At 44.1% G+C, this 16,040-nt stretch overlaps 1 protein-coding gene across 1 annotated transcript in view; it reads right to left on the reverse strand.

Moving 5' to 3' along the window:
* LOC140196031 (short transient receptor potential channel 3-like) overlaps positions 1-16,040 on the reverse strand; it is a 140,583-nt gene that overhangs the window by 110,340 nt on the left and 14,203 nt on the right. The window lies entirely within an intron of this gene.

The following is a 16,040-nucleotide window of genomic DNA, read 5'->3' on the forward strand; positions in this document are numbered from 1 at the left end:
GATTCTACAAAAGTAGTTTGTTAGAGATTAGGAAGAGGTGTGTGGGCTTTCTTTTGTTCGAGAGGCATCATGAACATTATTTTCAATTTGACAGTCTAAGACTGGAACTTATTACATCCAACAATAGGCTGTTCACTGATAGTAATGCAAATGAAAATAAACTGAGTTATGAACTATTGCATCCAGTCCTGACAGACCCTACATTGTAGAGAAGGGTATTGCCAACAACTGAAAATGGTTAGGATGCATACTTCATAATTCCTTTAGTCACAGTGACAGGAGGGTGTTCCAAATATTGCCAACATTTCAATGACTTTTTAAAAATAATTTTGTTTTCTTTATACTTTCTCAAAAATTTCAAAAAAACAATGAAATCAACAAGAACACACCAGCTCAGACATGTGTAAAAATGAAATAAGCAAAAAAAAGGGACATAACATTAGAGGGATGCCTATTGTACAAAGTGCTCAAAAATACTAAACATTAAATCTCAAATGAGGGCCGTGAGAAATCAGCTGGGGGGAAATTGCTCATCCGCCCCCGGCCTCATCCAGGTAGGCAAGAAATGGATCCCAGATAGCCGAAAATTTTTTAATTGAGTTGGTTCTCAAGAACCTAAGTTTCTCCTACTATTTGTTTCTCTGCAGCCATACAACAGTCTCTGATGCTGGGGATGATTGTTGCCAAAAGACTTATCTTGAGGGAATGGAAATCACCTTCTCCCCCTTGCTTTCGGAGATGGACGGCTGATATGATCTCAGTCATACAGCTGGAGAAACTTAGGTTCTTAAAATAAGTTTGTTAACCAGACTTATTCTTTAGAAAGAACACATCAGAAATCAATTAAAAGTGCTGTAAAATAATGAATATTCTTCCAGAGGCAGTTCCATAATTCAACTAACAAAGGCAGGTTGAATGAGGGTTCTTGCTTCTGAAAGATCATTGGAACATTTCAGTAAATAGTGAAATGGCAAATTAGTGTCACAAAGTCTGTGCTTGGCATTGCTATTGATTTTTCCTTTACTCTTCCTTTTTCTTTATTTAAGTTACACACATCAAAGTTGCTGGTGAACGCAGCAGGCCAGGCAGCATCTCTAGGAAGAGGTGCAGTCGACGTTTCAGGCCGAGACCCTTTGTCAGGACTAACTGAAGGAAGAGTGAGTAAGGGATTTGAAAGTTGGAGGGGGAGGGGAAATCCAAAATGATAGGAGAAGACAGGAGGGGGAGGGATGGAGCCAAGAGCTGGACAGGTGATTGGCAACAGGGGATACGAGAGGATCATGGGACAGGAGGTCCGGGAAGAAAGACAAGGGGGGGGGACCCAGAGGATGGGCAAGAGGTATATTCAGAGGGACAGAGGGAGAAAAAGGAGAGTGAGAGAAAGAATGTGTGCATAAAAATAAGTAACAGATGGGGTACGAGGGGGAGGTGAGGCCTAGCGGAAGTTAGAGAAGTCAATGTTCATGCCATCAGGTTGGAGGCTACCCAGACGGAATATAAGGTGTTGTTCCTCCAACCTGAGTGTGGCTTCATCTTTACAGTAGAGGAGGCCGTGGATAGACATGTCAGAATGGGAATGGGATGTGGAATTAAAATATGTGGCCACTGGGAGATCCTGCTTTCTCTGGCGGACAGAGCGTAGATGTTCAGCAAAGCGGTCTCCCAGTCTGCGTCGGGTCTCGCCAATATATAAAAGGCCACATCCGGAGCACCGGACGCAGTATATCACCCCAGTCGACTCACAGGTGAAGTGTTGCCTCACCTGGAAGGACTGTTTGGGGCCCTGAATGGTGGCAAGGGAGGAAGTGTAAGGGCATGTGTAGCACTTGTTCCGCTTACACGGATAGGTGCCAGGAGGGAGATCAGTGGGGAGGGATGGGGGGGACGAATGGACAAGGGAGTTGTGTAGGGAGCAATCCCTGTGGAATGCAGAGAGAGGGGGGGAGGGAAAAATGTGCTTAGTGGTGGGATCCCGTTGGAGGTGGCGGAAGTTACGGAGAATAATATGTTGGACCCGGAGGCTGGTGGGGTGGTAGGTGAGGACCAGGGGAACCCTATTCCTAGTGGGGTGGCAGGAGGATGGAGTGAGAGCAGATGTACGTGAAATGGGGGAGATGTGTTTAAGAGCAGAGTTGATAGTGGAGGAAGGGAAGCCCCTTTCTTTAAAAATGGAGGACATCTCCCTCGAACTAGAATGAAAAGCCTCATCCTGAGAGCAGATGCGGCGGAGACAGAGGAATTGCGAGAAGGGGATGACATTTTTGCAAGAGACAGGGTGAGAGGAGGAATAGTCCAGATAGCTGTGAGATCAGTAGGCTTATAGTAGACATCAGTGGATAAGCTGTCTCCAGAGACAGAGACAGAAAGATCTAGAAAGGGGAGGGAGGTGTCGGAAATGGACCAGGTAAACTTGAGGGCAGGGTGAAAGTTGGAGGCAAAGTTAATAAAGTCAACGAGCTCAGCATGCGTGCAGGAAGCAGCGCCAATGCAGTCGTCGATGTAGGGAAGGAAAAGTGGGGGACAGATACCAGAATAGGCACGGAACATAGATTGTTCCACAAACTCAACAAAAAGGCAGGCATAGCTAGGACCCATACGGGTGCCCATAGCTACACCTTTAGTTTGGAGGAAGTGGGAGGAGCCAAAGGAGAAATTATTAAGAGTAAGGACTAATTCCGCTAGACGGAGCAGAGTGGTGGTAGAGGGGAACTGATTAGGTCTGAAGCGGAGAGCTTTGAGACCTTCCTGATGGGGGATGGAAGTATATAAGGACTGGACATCCATGGTGAAAATAAAGCGGTGAGGGCCAGGGAACTTAAAATCATTGAAAGGTTTAAGAGCGTGAGAAGTGTCACGAACATAGGTCGGAAGGGATTGAACAAGGGGTGATAAAACCATGTCGAGGTATGCAGAAACGAGTTCGGTGGGGCAGGAGCAAGCTGAGACAATAGGTCGGCCAGGACAGGCAGGTTTGTGGATCTTGGATAGGAGGTAGAAACGGGAAGTGCATCTTGGGTAGGAGGTAGAAACAGGAAGTGCATCTTGGGTAGGAGGTAGAAATGGGAAGTGCATCTTGGGTAGGAGGTAGAAACAGGAAGTGCATCTTGGGTAGGAGGTAGAAATGGGAAGTGCATCTTGGGTAGGAGGTAGAAACAGGAAGTGCATCTTGGGTAGGAGGTAGAACGGGAAGTGCTTATTGACTCTTTATTTAAGTTGTTCAGTTAATGGAAGTACTAATTTTTCCATTTGAACTATATCACAAAGTTCTTCGCTAAGCATCTGAACTTTTGATTAACATTTTCTTGTTCTGATAAGCTCACAGTCAATCATTCCCACTCATCACTGTATATTTAAGTACTGCAGTCCATGAACAAAGAAGCCTCACACTTGATGGCGAATGCTTAGGCTTTTTAAATTTTTTCTAAAGCCAGGCATCACCCAGTTGTTATGGTACCTGACTCAACCACTTCCTCTGGCAGTTCATTGCACATAGATACCACACTTTGTGTCAGTTGTCCCTCAAGCTCCATAATAAATCTTTCCTTTCTCTATACCCTCATCTATACCCTCTAGTTCTTGATTCCCTAACTCTTGGGAAAAGACTGAGTGCTTTTACCATATCAATGGCCCTGATGACTTTATACAGCTCTATATGATCATCTCTCAGACTCCAATACCCTAACAAAGCTCTTGCCTGTCCATCCTCTCCCTTTAACTCAGTCCCTCAGTCTCAGCAACATCATTATACATGTTTTCATTCTTTCAAGTTTAATAACGTCTTTCCTATTATCGGGTGCCTAAAACTGAACACAACACTCCAAGGGCAGCTCGACTAGTGTCCTGTTGAACTGCATCATAATCTCCTATTCTTTTAACTCAGTGAACTGACTTATGAAGGCCAGCATGCCCAATGTCCTTCCTGAGAGGGCATTCCCACAATGTATTATGGAACAAATTCTGGAATTTAGACCCAACAATGCCATATTCATATTTCCAAATCAGGATGGTGTAAAACTTGGAGGATGACCTGGAGGTAGTGGTATTTCTGTATGCCCCTTGTCCTTCCTTTTCCCTATGGCAGAGGTTGCAGGTTTGAGGGGTTTCCCAAGGTAGCCTGGACAAGTAACTGCAGACCGCAGCCACTGTATGCCAATGGTGGAAGGAGTGAATGATTTGGGTGGCAGATGGCATATCAATCAAGTCGGCTGCATTGACCTGGATGGTGTGAAGTTAAACCCGTTGAAAGTTGTTAGAGCTGTACTCATCCCAGGTGGTATTCTATTTACACTCTTAACGTATGCCATATAAATATATATACATGGAAAGAATTTAGGAAGTCAGAAAGTGAGTCAGCTGCACAATGTATCAATCTCCTGAACTGATCTTGTAACTATGGTATTTCCATGGCTGGTTCAATTAAGGTCCTGGTCAATGCCAACCCCCCAAGATGTTGATGGTGGGGCATTTGGCAATGCCACTATTGCCTAAGGCTTGATTTAATCAATTTTCTGACTTGTAGTTCAGCTCCAGCCCACCTTTCCTTCAGATGTGGTAGGCTGGTTGGGTTTGATGGGTACTCATTGCTTAAAACCTGTTTTTACACTTTAGGATTGGTGGTTAGTGAGTGAGTGAGTGAGTGACCATGGATTACAAATTGAATTGAGTTTATAGTCTGAGAGTATAGGCAAATTTCAATGATAGAGTTATCACTACACTCAGTTCATATCCATCTTGTGTGTCCACATATCAAAATTCTCTTCTCTGTGTAGAACATAGAATATAGAACACTAAACACAGTACAGGCCCTTTGGCCCACAATGTTGGGTCGACCTTTTAACCTACTATAATGACAATCTAACCCTTCCCTCCTACATAACCCACCATTTTTCTTTCATCCATGTGCCTAACTATAAAAATGCCTCTGATGTGTCACTACACCTGGTTGTGTATTCCATGCACTGACCACTCTCTGTGTCAAAAATGTAGCTCTAACATACCTTTATACTTTCCTCCGACCACCTAGCTAATGCCAAAGGAAAATTGATTACCAGAGCATTTGGAAGCAGTTTATCTGATGGAACTGTAACTCTTTAGTTCGTGCACCTGTTTAGTTCTGCTCTTGGGCTAGTTGACAAACAAAGCTGGAGCTAGATCACCCTACCGTGGGATCCTCCGTTAAGTAGCTCTTCATCCTCATTTATTGAAAAGTTACACACCTTGTTGCTTCTTTGCATATGGCACTTTGGAGGTGGCCAGGCCACTTCCCACAAGCTATTTCACAGCATTGACAGCTGTAAGTAGCCTCATCTCATCAGTAACAGTGGCAGACTTGTCCTAGTTATCATTCAATAGTTTTATCATTGACTGGATATTTTCAAGTCACTGATATGCTGCTTTGGTTGGTACTTTTCATGGTTTGTGCTGAACCTCAAGATAACACGCGTGATGTGATTGTAACATGGCAGCTTCTTTGTGATCAGGATTTGGGCTCCTTTTCACTGTGAAACAAATATGAGATGTTAGCATGTAAATATAATCCCTACCTGCAGCTGAAAGCGGCTGTCTCCATGACTCACTCCAGTCAGTATGTGTAGATGGACCACTTTGGACAGTGACTAGCAATCTCACAGGGATGAGGAAATACACTCCCAGGTTAGGGCAATGATTCCATGATATAGGTTGTGCGTACTGAAGCCATAGCCTATTGTTGGCCATCAGCGTATCTGATCAGGGTGGTCAACAGAAACAACAATCAAGTGAGCTTGTTTGTCTTAAATCAATTCAAATTTCTTCACTGTGTCAGAGTTGAATATTTTGCTACAGGTCATGCTGTCACAATGTGGGGGCATTGGGAGCAAGGGTGGACCCAAATGCAAGACACATCTCTTGAGGTTAATTAAATTAAGTTTATTGTTTGATACCAGGAGAGCAAAGCAGAAGCAGGAATAGCGAACTGGACAAGGACTCAGGACTACGACTAGGCTGGCACAAGGGTCTGGGCTAGGACTTGGAATCGGATCCCAGAACCAGAGGAGACATGAAGAGGCTAGGGTATGGACTCCGAGCCAGGGACTGGGCAAGGACCCAGTACCTGGGTCTTGACTCGGGCTCGGACCCCAGAACCAGGCATGGACATGACATGGGCTAGGGAGGGGAGGAACATGGAAAAACAGAGCCTCGGTCTTGGGAGAGCAGGTACATGAAACCATGAACACATACACAGAACACAGAGTCGGGACCCCTCCTTGGGTACAGGACATAGGGCCGGGACTCACACACAGAACAGAGAGCCGGGACCCCTCCTTGGGTACAGGACATAGGGCCGGGACTCATGACCCCCCACGGGGCAATGGCAAGACGGCCTGACTTACCCCACGGAGGCAAGGACAAGACAAGACAAGACATGACCCCCCGTGGGGCAATGGCAAGACAGCCAGACTTACCCCACGGAAGCAAGGACCAGACAAGACAAGACATGACCCCCCCCGGGGCAACGGCAAGGTGGTCTGACTTACCCCATGGAGGCGAGGACAAGACAAGACATGACCCGCCGCGGGGCAACAGCAAGACAGCCTGACTTACCCCACGGAGGCGAGGACAAGACAAGACAAGACATGTCCCCTCACGGGGCAATGGCAAGACGGCCAGACTTACCCCACGGAGGCAAGGACAAGACAAGACAAGACATGACCCCCCCGTGAGGCAATGGCAAGACAGCCAGACTTACTCCACGGAAGCGAGGACCAGACAAGACAAGACATGACCCCCCCCCGGGGCAACGGCAAGATGGTCTGACTTACCCCATGGAGGCAAGGACAAGACAAGACCAACACAAAAGAACACCAGACAGTACCTATAGAGCTCTGGCAATAGAACTAGACCAAAGTGCAGGCGAGGGCTGCAGATGAGGACTAGAGGCAAGAGAGGCAGAGAAGGGATCAGACAAGGGGGTAGGACAGGAATCACAGACCGTCAGGGCCAGAACTTGACTCGGAACTTGGATGCCACCAGGACCAGGACTTGACTCGGAACTTGGATGCCGCCAGGGTCGGGACTTGACTTGGTACTTGAATGCCCCCAGAGCCAGGACTTGACTTGGAGCTCCGGGTAGTGGCGAGCTCTCGACTCGGCCCAGGAACAGTAGACAGCGGTTCTTGATTCCCTCCGGCGGGTTAACTGACGGACCCACCTCGGAGAGGAAACTTTGCAGGCTCGCTTTGGCAAGGTCACTTGACAGGGTTGGTCCGGTGAGGAAAGGCGAATTACCAGCACTCACTTCGGGCGGAGACTAGGCTGGCTCCGGCCAGATGACATTGGCATGCCGTACCTTTGGTGACTTTGCAGACGCTTTCCCGCCAAACGGCTGAAAGCCGGAGACTATAAACTACCGGTTCAGTCGAGAGTAAATTGCCTGTAATCACAAAAGCCGAGGGACACAGGAAAAAAGGGAACCAAAGGGAAACAGGGAGTCAACGGTCCAGATTGTAACATAAACAAAGAAAATTTAGAGGGACCCCAATCCGGACCATGACACAGGCAGTCTTTCAGGTGCTTTTCTGTTTCCCCCTGTAGATACTGTTGGGTTCCACCAGCATCTTGTGTGTTGCTCAAGATTACAATTGGAGTGTCTTTTGTCTTCTATGTGCTATAGTAGCCACAGTCTGGTCTAGGTTTGTTCTTACTCAATATTAAGCCCCAGGTAGAGAGGGTGGGGTAATGGACAATGGTTACATTATTGACTGTGACTGGAAAATAGTCAGAACTTAGTTAATCTGTAGGCTTTCCTAGTTGAGGGAAAGGCTACTTTAATATACAACAGTTGGTCTCACGTACTTCAATAATAAAAGTCACCTTCATCTCTGTATTCAGCAAGTCATCCCAAGGCTTCCAGCAAGTAACTGGAACTTGCTTCCTAAATAATCCATGGTAGAGATGCAGGCAATTAATGATCCTTTGAAAAAGCAAGAGATTCAAGGTAAGGAGGGGCAGCGAGAGACAGGTCGGCTTATCTTGTTGCTCAGATCTTGAGTTGTGTGTGTGATTAATACTGTATGTGGGGTATTCATACATTGTCCTCTTTGGCAGGACAGGCATTGAATCAGGTTAACATGAGGACTGGAGTCACTACTGCCTCTGCTGTATTTTTCTAGTGTACATCTTAACCATGCAATTCAATGTAGCAAGATTAGCAAAGCCCCCTTTAAATTAGGTACCTGGAGAGAAAAGTATTGCATAGAGCAGTATTGTGTAATGGATTCTGAAGTTGGTTTACAGACTGCCCAGCCGAATATTATTTTGCAGCCAGAAGGAAATGGTGAATCATGTATATGTATATGGAGTGTGAGAGCTTGGAGCCTCTGTTCGTGTATCTGAAGGGGCTGCTCCTCAGGTGTTGGCTGCACTTTAGTCCCAAACTCCTGACCTTTGGTCACCCAGTGTGGGGGGAGGTGGGATTGTCCAAGGTGGCCACTTAAGGGTCTAGGTGTTGGGCACTCAAGGGTTCTGCCTGAGCTAATTACCTGTCCTTCTTCTGGTGTTACACTCAGTGCCTGTGTGGCTTTGGAGAAGCAATATGTGGTGTCCATGGGTACAACTGGGACACAGTGGCACGACTGCATTCTGGATAGTGATGACTGGGTATAATTTGAAACTGCTTTATGAAGTACTGTAATATCGTAATAATGTGATCTTGTAATCACTGAATCAACTATTTTTGGAAAAGGAAAAGATTAGAAAAGCAAACTAAAGGCTGTGATCACCATGCCCTAAATATTCCACAGGAATCAAAACTTCTAGAAGCAAAAGAAAACAAAATATTCTATTATATTTTCTGATAGGGTTCTTTGAATATATGGCATTTTCACCTTGTGCTAATGGACCATATTTATTCATAAATGAATATTCTAGCCTTCATTAGCTTTTGAATGTGACACATCCTGAACCTGCAGACATCACTGCAGAAACTAAATGCATGAACTCTGAATCCTTTTCATTCCAAATCACACATAAGTCAGTTTCAGCTCCTGCATTTACTGGTTGTAGGAGCCATGTATCTATTTCCTGTCTGTGTTGAATTTTGTGGTGGGTTGGGACACGGGAGAAGCAAATGAGTATAGCTATGTGTTCACACTTTGTCTTAATTAGTTGTTTAGTTTAGTCTAGTGGAGAAGGGTTGAACCACAGAGAATTTTTTGTTGTTGTTGATGCTTAAGTACATTAACTTAGCTAATTGGAATGCTAATTCAGTTCAACCGCTAATTACGCTTAGTATCACTTGGTTACGATGATTTGAATGCTAAGGTTGCAATATCACTAATTTAGCTTTGTTAGCTTTTTTAAAATCATTATAAGATTATTTGTCTTTACTGGTTTTGTGATAAAGGACCATAAGTACCTTTTTCAACTTTGGACCTTCGTTACTTGGAAGCACACCATACAGTGTTGATCTCCTGGCTTAGTCTCTCAGTGGTTTTGGTTGGTTTTAGAGTGACCGCTACACCGGTAGTTTACCAACGTAAAATTTGGCTGCATTTAAAAATTACTTCAGGAGGCTTCATTAATTCAGATGCAACTTTGTTTTATAAATACAGCAGAATTAAACATGGGAAAACACAAGGTATTATTCTCTTGTGGTGAGACTGCTGTCACAGAGCAACCATGTTATTATATCACCAGTATATCTCTTCGAGCATTACAGATGAAATGTTAGTTGCATGTTAATCAGAGTAATTGAAATGAAGTCATCAACTGCAGAGTTGTTCTGTTCCAGGAAACCAAGTTAAGACAGCAATGAGCAGGAAGCTAATGAATATTTCATACGTAAGACTCCTGCCGCAGGATTTTACACAAGCCTCTACACTCGCCATATCTGCCACACCAGAACCCACAGAACTGGAATGAAGGCAAGTGTACTTGACTACAAGAGGAAGAGCATATGTGAGACCAAAACCTTGATGCATGTCACACAAAAAAAAATCAGGGATCTGGTACTCTTCGCTACAAACAGCCACTCAGTCAATTAAGTTTACTCAAAACATTAATAGCTTCTTTCTGAGCTACTTTTGGTTTCGACTTGCTATTTTCCTCAGATTGTTTAACTTTTTATGTTTCTGATAATAACCTTGCTAATACACTGGTAAACTATACCAAAAGCATTGCCTTCATCAACCCTCCCTGTCACCTCCTCAAAAATTTCACTCAAGTTAATCAGTCATGAAATTCATTTCACAAATCCATGTTGTTCCTCCTTTTCTTCCCATTCTGATTTTAAAAACCTTGGATCTACCCATTTTGTTTCAGTGTATCTCATGAGATTTCCTGTCCCCACATATTACTTCACACTCTTCCTGCTTAGCATCAAACTGTGTATCGCTTCCCAGCCACCAACTTCTTTTGAAGACTCAAAGACTTTAGTACCATGTCTTCTCCTACCACAACCAGGTTTTGCTTTTGGTCATTAATTTAACTTTTCCTTCCTCTTTCCCTTTGTGTGTTCATAAATATCTTTGGGATTTTCGTCCTTTTGACACATTGCTCTTACTTCATGCACCCTCTTTGTTTCCTTGTACAGTATCTCTTTCCACAGATGTCACCCGAGCACATGCGACACTTTATCTTTTTATTTCAGATTTCAAGCATGTGTAGACTTTTTTCCACCCATTTTGCCTCTCTAATTTCTTTAATCTTACCGCTTCACATTCAGGATCTAGACTCTCTGTAGTGTGGGGCCCCTGTATCTGTCATAAGCCTCCCTTTTCTTGTCCTATGCTGCCCTACCTGCATTTAAGCCACTTAAGGGATCCAGTTTGGGAGTGTTTTATCTTATTGAAACATAATTGGTCTATGACTACCTCCTCCTATTACTTAACCACCATTTACAACAACCAGAGCAGCAGAGGAACCAGTGGCTTCTTAGTTTTTTTCCAGGTATAAAAGGGACTTCAGGAAGGTACAGGCTGACCGTTCTTCACTACACATAAATGGCTTTTCTGTGGGTGAGTTAGGAGCACCAGGTTTCTGGGAGTGCACATAATGAATCTCACCTGGTTCCCAAACACCACCACTTCGGTCAAGAAAGTACAGCAGTGTCTCCACTTCCTGAGGAGATTAAAGCAAGCGAGGCTCCACTCCTCCCTTTCCCCTATTCTAATCAACTTTTACAGGAGCACCATTGAGAATGTTCTGATCATCTGCATCATCATCTGATATGGGAATTGCAAGGGATCTGATGACAAGACCTGCAAAGGATTGTGAGGACTGCTGAGGGGATCATCGGGGTCTCTCTTCCACCCATCCGAGATAATTACCAGGAGTGCTGCGTATGCAGGACCCTTAGCATTATCACTCATCCCTCCCAACCATCCTACAATCTCTTCGACCCCCTACCATTGGGCAGGAGGTACCATAGCGGTTGGACGAGGAATGTTAGGGTGGTAAGCAGCTTCTACACCCAGGACATGAAACTACTGAACTCCCTGCCACCACCTAGGTCCCACCATGTATGAGCGCCAGTCGTGCTGTAGTGTTTACTTTTTAACTTGCGACGAAAATGCACCTTATTATTTGTTAATTTATTTGTGGTAATATTACTTTATGTGCTGTGGATGAGTTATACTTATCATGTTGTGCACCTTGGTCTGGAGGAATGTTGTTTCATTTGGTAGTATACATGTTTATGGTTGAAATCACGATGAACTTGAACTTGAGTAAAATAGATGTGGTTGAGTAAAATATGTGGCTGAGGAGCTGGTGCAGTAGCGAGGGATTCAGGTTCTTGGATCATTGGGATTACTTCTGGATAAGGGTGACCTGTATGAGAGAGATGGGTTGCACCTGAAATGGAGGGAGATTTTCTCATGCTACACAGTAGGGTTTAGAGTGGCTGATGAGAGATCAAGGGATATGACTGGAGCCAATGGCAGCAAACTTAAACATCAGAATAACAGTCCTTAGAGAGGATATTCTTGGGGAATCATCTAGTGAAGCCATACGGGTAGATCTTGGAGACAAAACGGGGATGATCACTCAGATGGGATTGTTTTATAGGTTCCCATTATAGTCAGTAAGAACTGGAGGAACAGATATGAAGTCCAATTGCAGTTAATTGTAAACATAATAGGGCAATATTAGTGAGAGATTTTAACTTCTCTAATCATTAACTGGGCCATCCAGGAAGGGGGGTGCTAAAAGTAAGAGGGTGTAGGGTTAATATCACAGGTAACAGATTTAAAAGGGACATTAGAAGCAGTTCCTTCACACAAAGGGTGATGCATATTCGGAATGAGCTGCCAGAAGTAGTGGTTGAAATGGCACATTAGCAACATCTAGATAAATACATAAATTAAAGAGGTTCAGAAGGCCAAGGGCCCAATGCAGGAAAATTGCACTATCTTGTTGGGTTGGAGGGCCTTTTCCATGACATATGACTCTATGACTGACTCTACTGCTCTAACACTGATTTACCGTCAAGTTTCTACTTATTGTCCAATTTCACTAAATTCGTGACACATGAAACCTGCATGTGTTGCATTACAGTACACAGAAAACAGGTAATTTTCCATTTTCAGCACAGATACTAGGGCTGATCTTGTTTTCACATATTTTCATATGATTATTTTTCACAGGATTGCAGGAAATCACAGTTACACAGTTTGTTTCTTTTTTTATTTATTAACAGGAAAAAAACTATATATTATGAGCAGCAATTTGTGCATGACATGCTCTAGTGTCTTGCTGTTCTTTTCTAAAAGGTTTTTGAATAGTTTGCAGCACTTTTCATATTTATTGGACTGCAATTAATGATTTCATTATCGTCCACTATTCCCATCTTTGCAATGCATAACACACAGTGAATGACACACAATCAGGAGAGTAGAAAAAGATTATTTCATTCCGAGGCATTCAGATGATGGTATAAAGTCTAGCAGCTTCAATCTCATAAAAATGGGAAAGAAATAAACTCATCTTGTGTTCCTTAAGGTTGTCCCATCTATGTCTTAGTCAATGAAGTGCTGCTAAGAAAAAGTATTGCAGTTTTGTGGCTTGCAAACTCAAGCAACTCCATTGTGGATACTAGCCTCCCTGGCACTGAGAACAGGAATTAGAGTCAGAACCAGGTTTAATATCACTGACACATATCATGAATTATGTTGCTTTGTGACAGCATTATTATGTATTGTGTATACATAATAAACTATAAATTACATTAAAAACTATAGTATACATAAATAAATGATATTAAATGAGTAGTGCAGACAGAGAGCAATTAAAGAAAAAAACAGTGAGGTAGTGTACATGGGTTCTTTGTCCATTCAGAAATCTGATGGTCCTGGGAAGAAGCCGTTCCTAAAACACTGTACCTCCTCTGTGATGTAGCAATGAGAAGAGGACATGTCCTGGATGGTGGGGGGTCTTTAATAATAGATGCCGCCTTTTTCAGGCATTGCCTTTTGAAGATGTCCTTGACGCGGGGAAGGCTAGTGCCCCTGATGGAGCTGACTAAGTTTGCAGCTTTTTACAATCTCTCCATAACTGATGGTGATGCAACCAGTTAGAATGCTCTCCACCGTACGAATGTACAAACATACGAGTTTTTGGTGACATGCCAAGCCTCCCCAAATTCCTAATGAATTTAGCTGCTGTTATGCCTTCTTTCTAATTACATCATCATGTTGGGCCCCAGGATAGATCCTCAGAGATGTTGACACCCAGGAATTTGAAACTGCTGATCCTTTCCTCTGCTGATCACTCGATGAGAACTGGTGTGTGTTCCCTCGACTTCCCCTCCTGAAGTCCACTATTAATTCCTTGGCCTTACTGATGTTGAGTACAAGGTTGTTGTTTCGACACAACTCAACTAGCTCATTTAACTCATTCCTGTACATCTCCTCATCATCATCCGAAATTCTGCCAACAATAGCAAATTTATAGATGGCATTAGAGCTGTGCCTAGCCACACTATTGTGGATAGAGAGAGTAGAGCAGTGGGCTGAGCACACATCCTTGAGGTGCACCAGTGGTGACTGTCAGCAAGGAGATGTTGTTTCCAATCTGCACAGACTGTGGTTTCCCAATGAGGAAGTCAAGGATCCAATTGCAGAGGTATAGAGGTCCAGGTTTTGGAGCTTGCTGATTAGTACTGAGGGTATGGTGGTGTTGAATTCTGACCTGTAATCAGTAAACAGCAGCCTGACGCACGTATAATTGTCCAGGTGATCTGAGGCCGAATGGAGAGCCAGTGAGATTGCATCCTCTGCAGACTTATTGTGGCAATAAGCAAATCACAGTGTGTCCTGGTCCTTGCTTAGGCAGGAGTTGATTCTGGCAATGAGCAACTTCTCAAAGCACTTCTTAACAGTAGATGTGAGTGCCACTGGGTGCTGGTCACTGAGGCAGCTCACCCTGCTCTTCCTGGGCACTGGTATGAACATTATGGCAGAGGTGAAGTGCTATAGGCACCATCATTAAATTACTCATTTAATGTCACCCTTTTGAAGCAGGTGGGAACCTGCGACTGAGGCAGGAGAGATTGAAGATGTCCTTGAACACTTCTGCCAGTTGGTTGGCACTGGTTTTCAGTTCCCTACCAGGTACACCATCAGGGCCTAATGCCCTACAGGGTTCATCCTCATGAAAGATGTTCAAGACACAGAATGCAGAGTCATCAGATGCTGCAGGAATTTATCCGGATGTAGTTTTATTCTCCCTTTCAAAACTTGCATAAAAAGCTTGTAGATTATCTGGGAGTGAAGCATCACAGCTATTCGTGGTGTTAGGTTTTGCCTTGTAAGAAATAATGGCCTACAAACCCCTGCCAGAACTGACGTACATCCAATTCCATCTTAACTTCAAATGGAATTGTTGTCTTGCTCTTAAAATAGCCTTCCATATGTCATATTGGAATTTCTTGTAAAGTTCTGGATCACAGGTCTTGAATGCCATAGATATAGCCCTCAGAAGATGATGAATTTCCTGGTTCATTCATGGCTTTTGGTGTGGGTATGTCCAGTATGTTCTCGAAGGCACATACTCATTCACACAGCTCTTGATGAATTTGGTGACAATTGTGGTGTATTCATTCAGACTCGAAGATGAATCCCTGAACATTGTCCAGGCCACCAACTCAAAGCTGTCCCGTACTTGCTCCTCTGCCTCCCTTGACCATATCTCCTCACCACTGGTGCTGCTGTCTTTAGTCTCTGCCTATCCATTGGGAGTAGAAGTACAGTCAGGGGATCGGATTTTCAAAGTGCAGGTGTGGCGTGGCACCGTAAGCATTCTTGACGGTGGTATAATAGTGGTCAAGTGTGTTGGTTCCTCTGGTTCTACAGGTGATATGTTGGTGGTAGTTGTTCAAAGACTTCTTCAAGCTGGCCTGGTTAAAATCCCTTGCGATGATAAGGAAGGCATCAGGGTACACTATTTTGTGACTGCTGATCACAGCACTCAGATCCTCCAGTGCCTGCCTAACATTGGCCTGAGGTGGAATGAACATTGCTACAAGGATGATAGCAGAAAACTCCCTCGGCAGATGAAATAGATGACACTTGACTGCTAAATGCTCCAGGTTGGTTGAGCAGGGCTGAGATAGAACTGTCACGTCAGTGCACCATGATGAGTTAATCACCCATTCTCCCCCTCCTCTACCTTTAAAAGACTCAACTGACGTGTGTTTGTGGAGAATGGTGAAGCTATCGGGCTGCAGCAATGTATTTGAAATGGCGGAGGTGAGCCATGCTTCTGTGAGGCCAAGTACACAGCAGTCCCTGATGTCCTTCTGGTACTGCAATCTTACTCTGAGGTCTTCAATTTTATTTTTGAGAGACTGTGCATTCACCAGCAAGACAGTAGGGAGTGGTGGTCAAAGGACTCTGCATTCCAATCAAACTTGTTGACCAGTGCACCTTCCCCACTTCCATTTTCTTAAATGGGAAACTACACTCGTGGCCTGAGTCTGCCATCCAAGGTCCATCAATTTTGAGGACTAGTAGATGTTTTAAATGTCTTAAAGGTGAATTTGCTTACTGAAGTACCTATGTCTG

The sequence above is a fragment of the Mobula birostris genome, chromosome 4 (assembly GCF_030028105.1).
Source record: "Mobula birostris isolate sMobBir1 chromosome 4, sMobBir1.hap1, whole genome shotgun sequence".
Lineage (NCBI taxonomy): Eukaryota > Metazoa > Chordata > Chondrichthyes > Myliobatiformes > Myliobatidae > Mobula > Mobula birostris.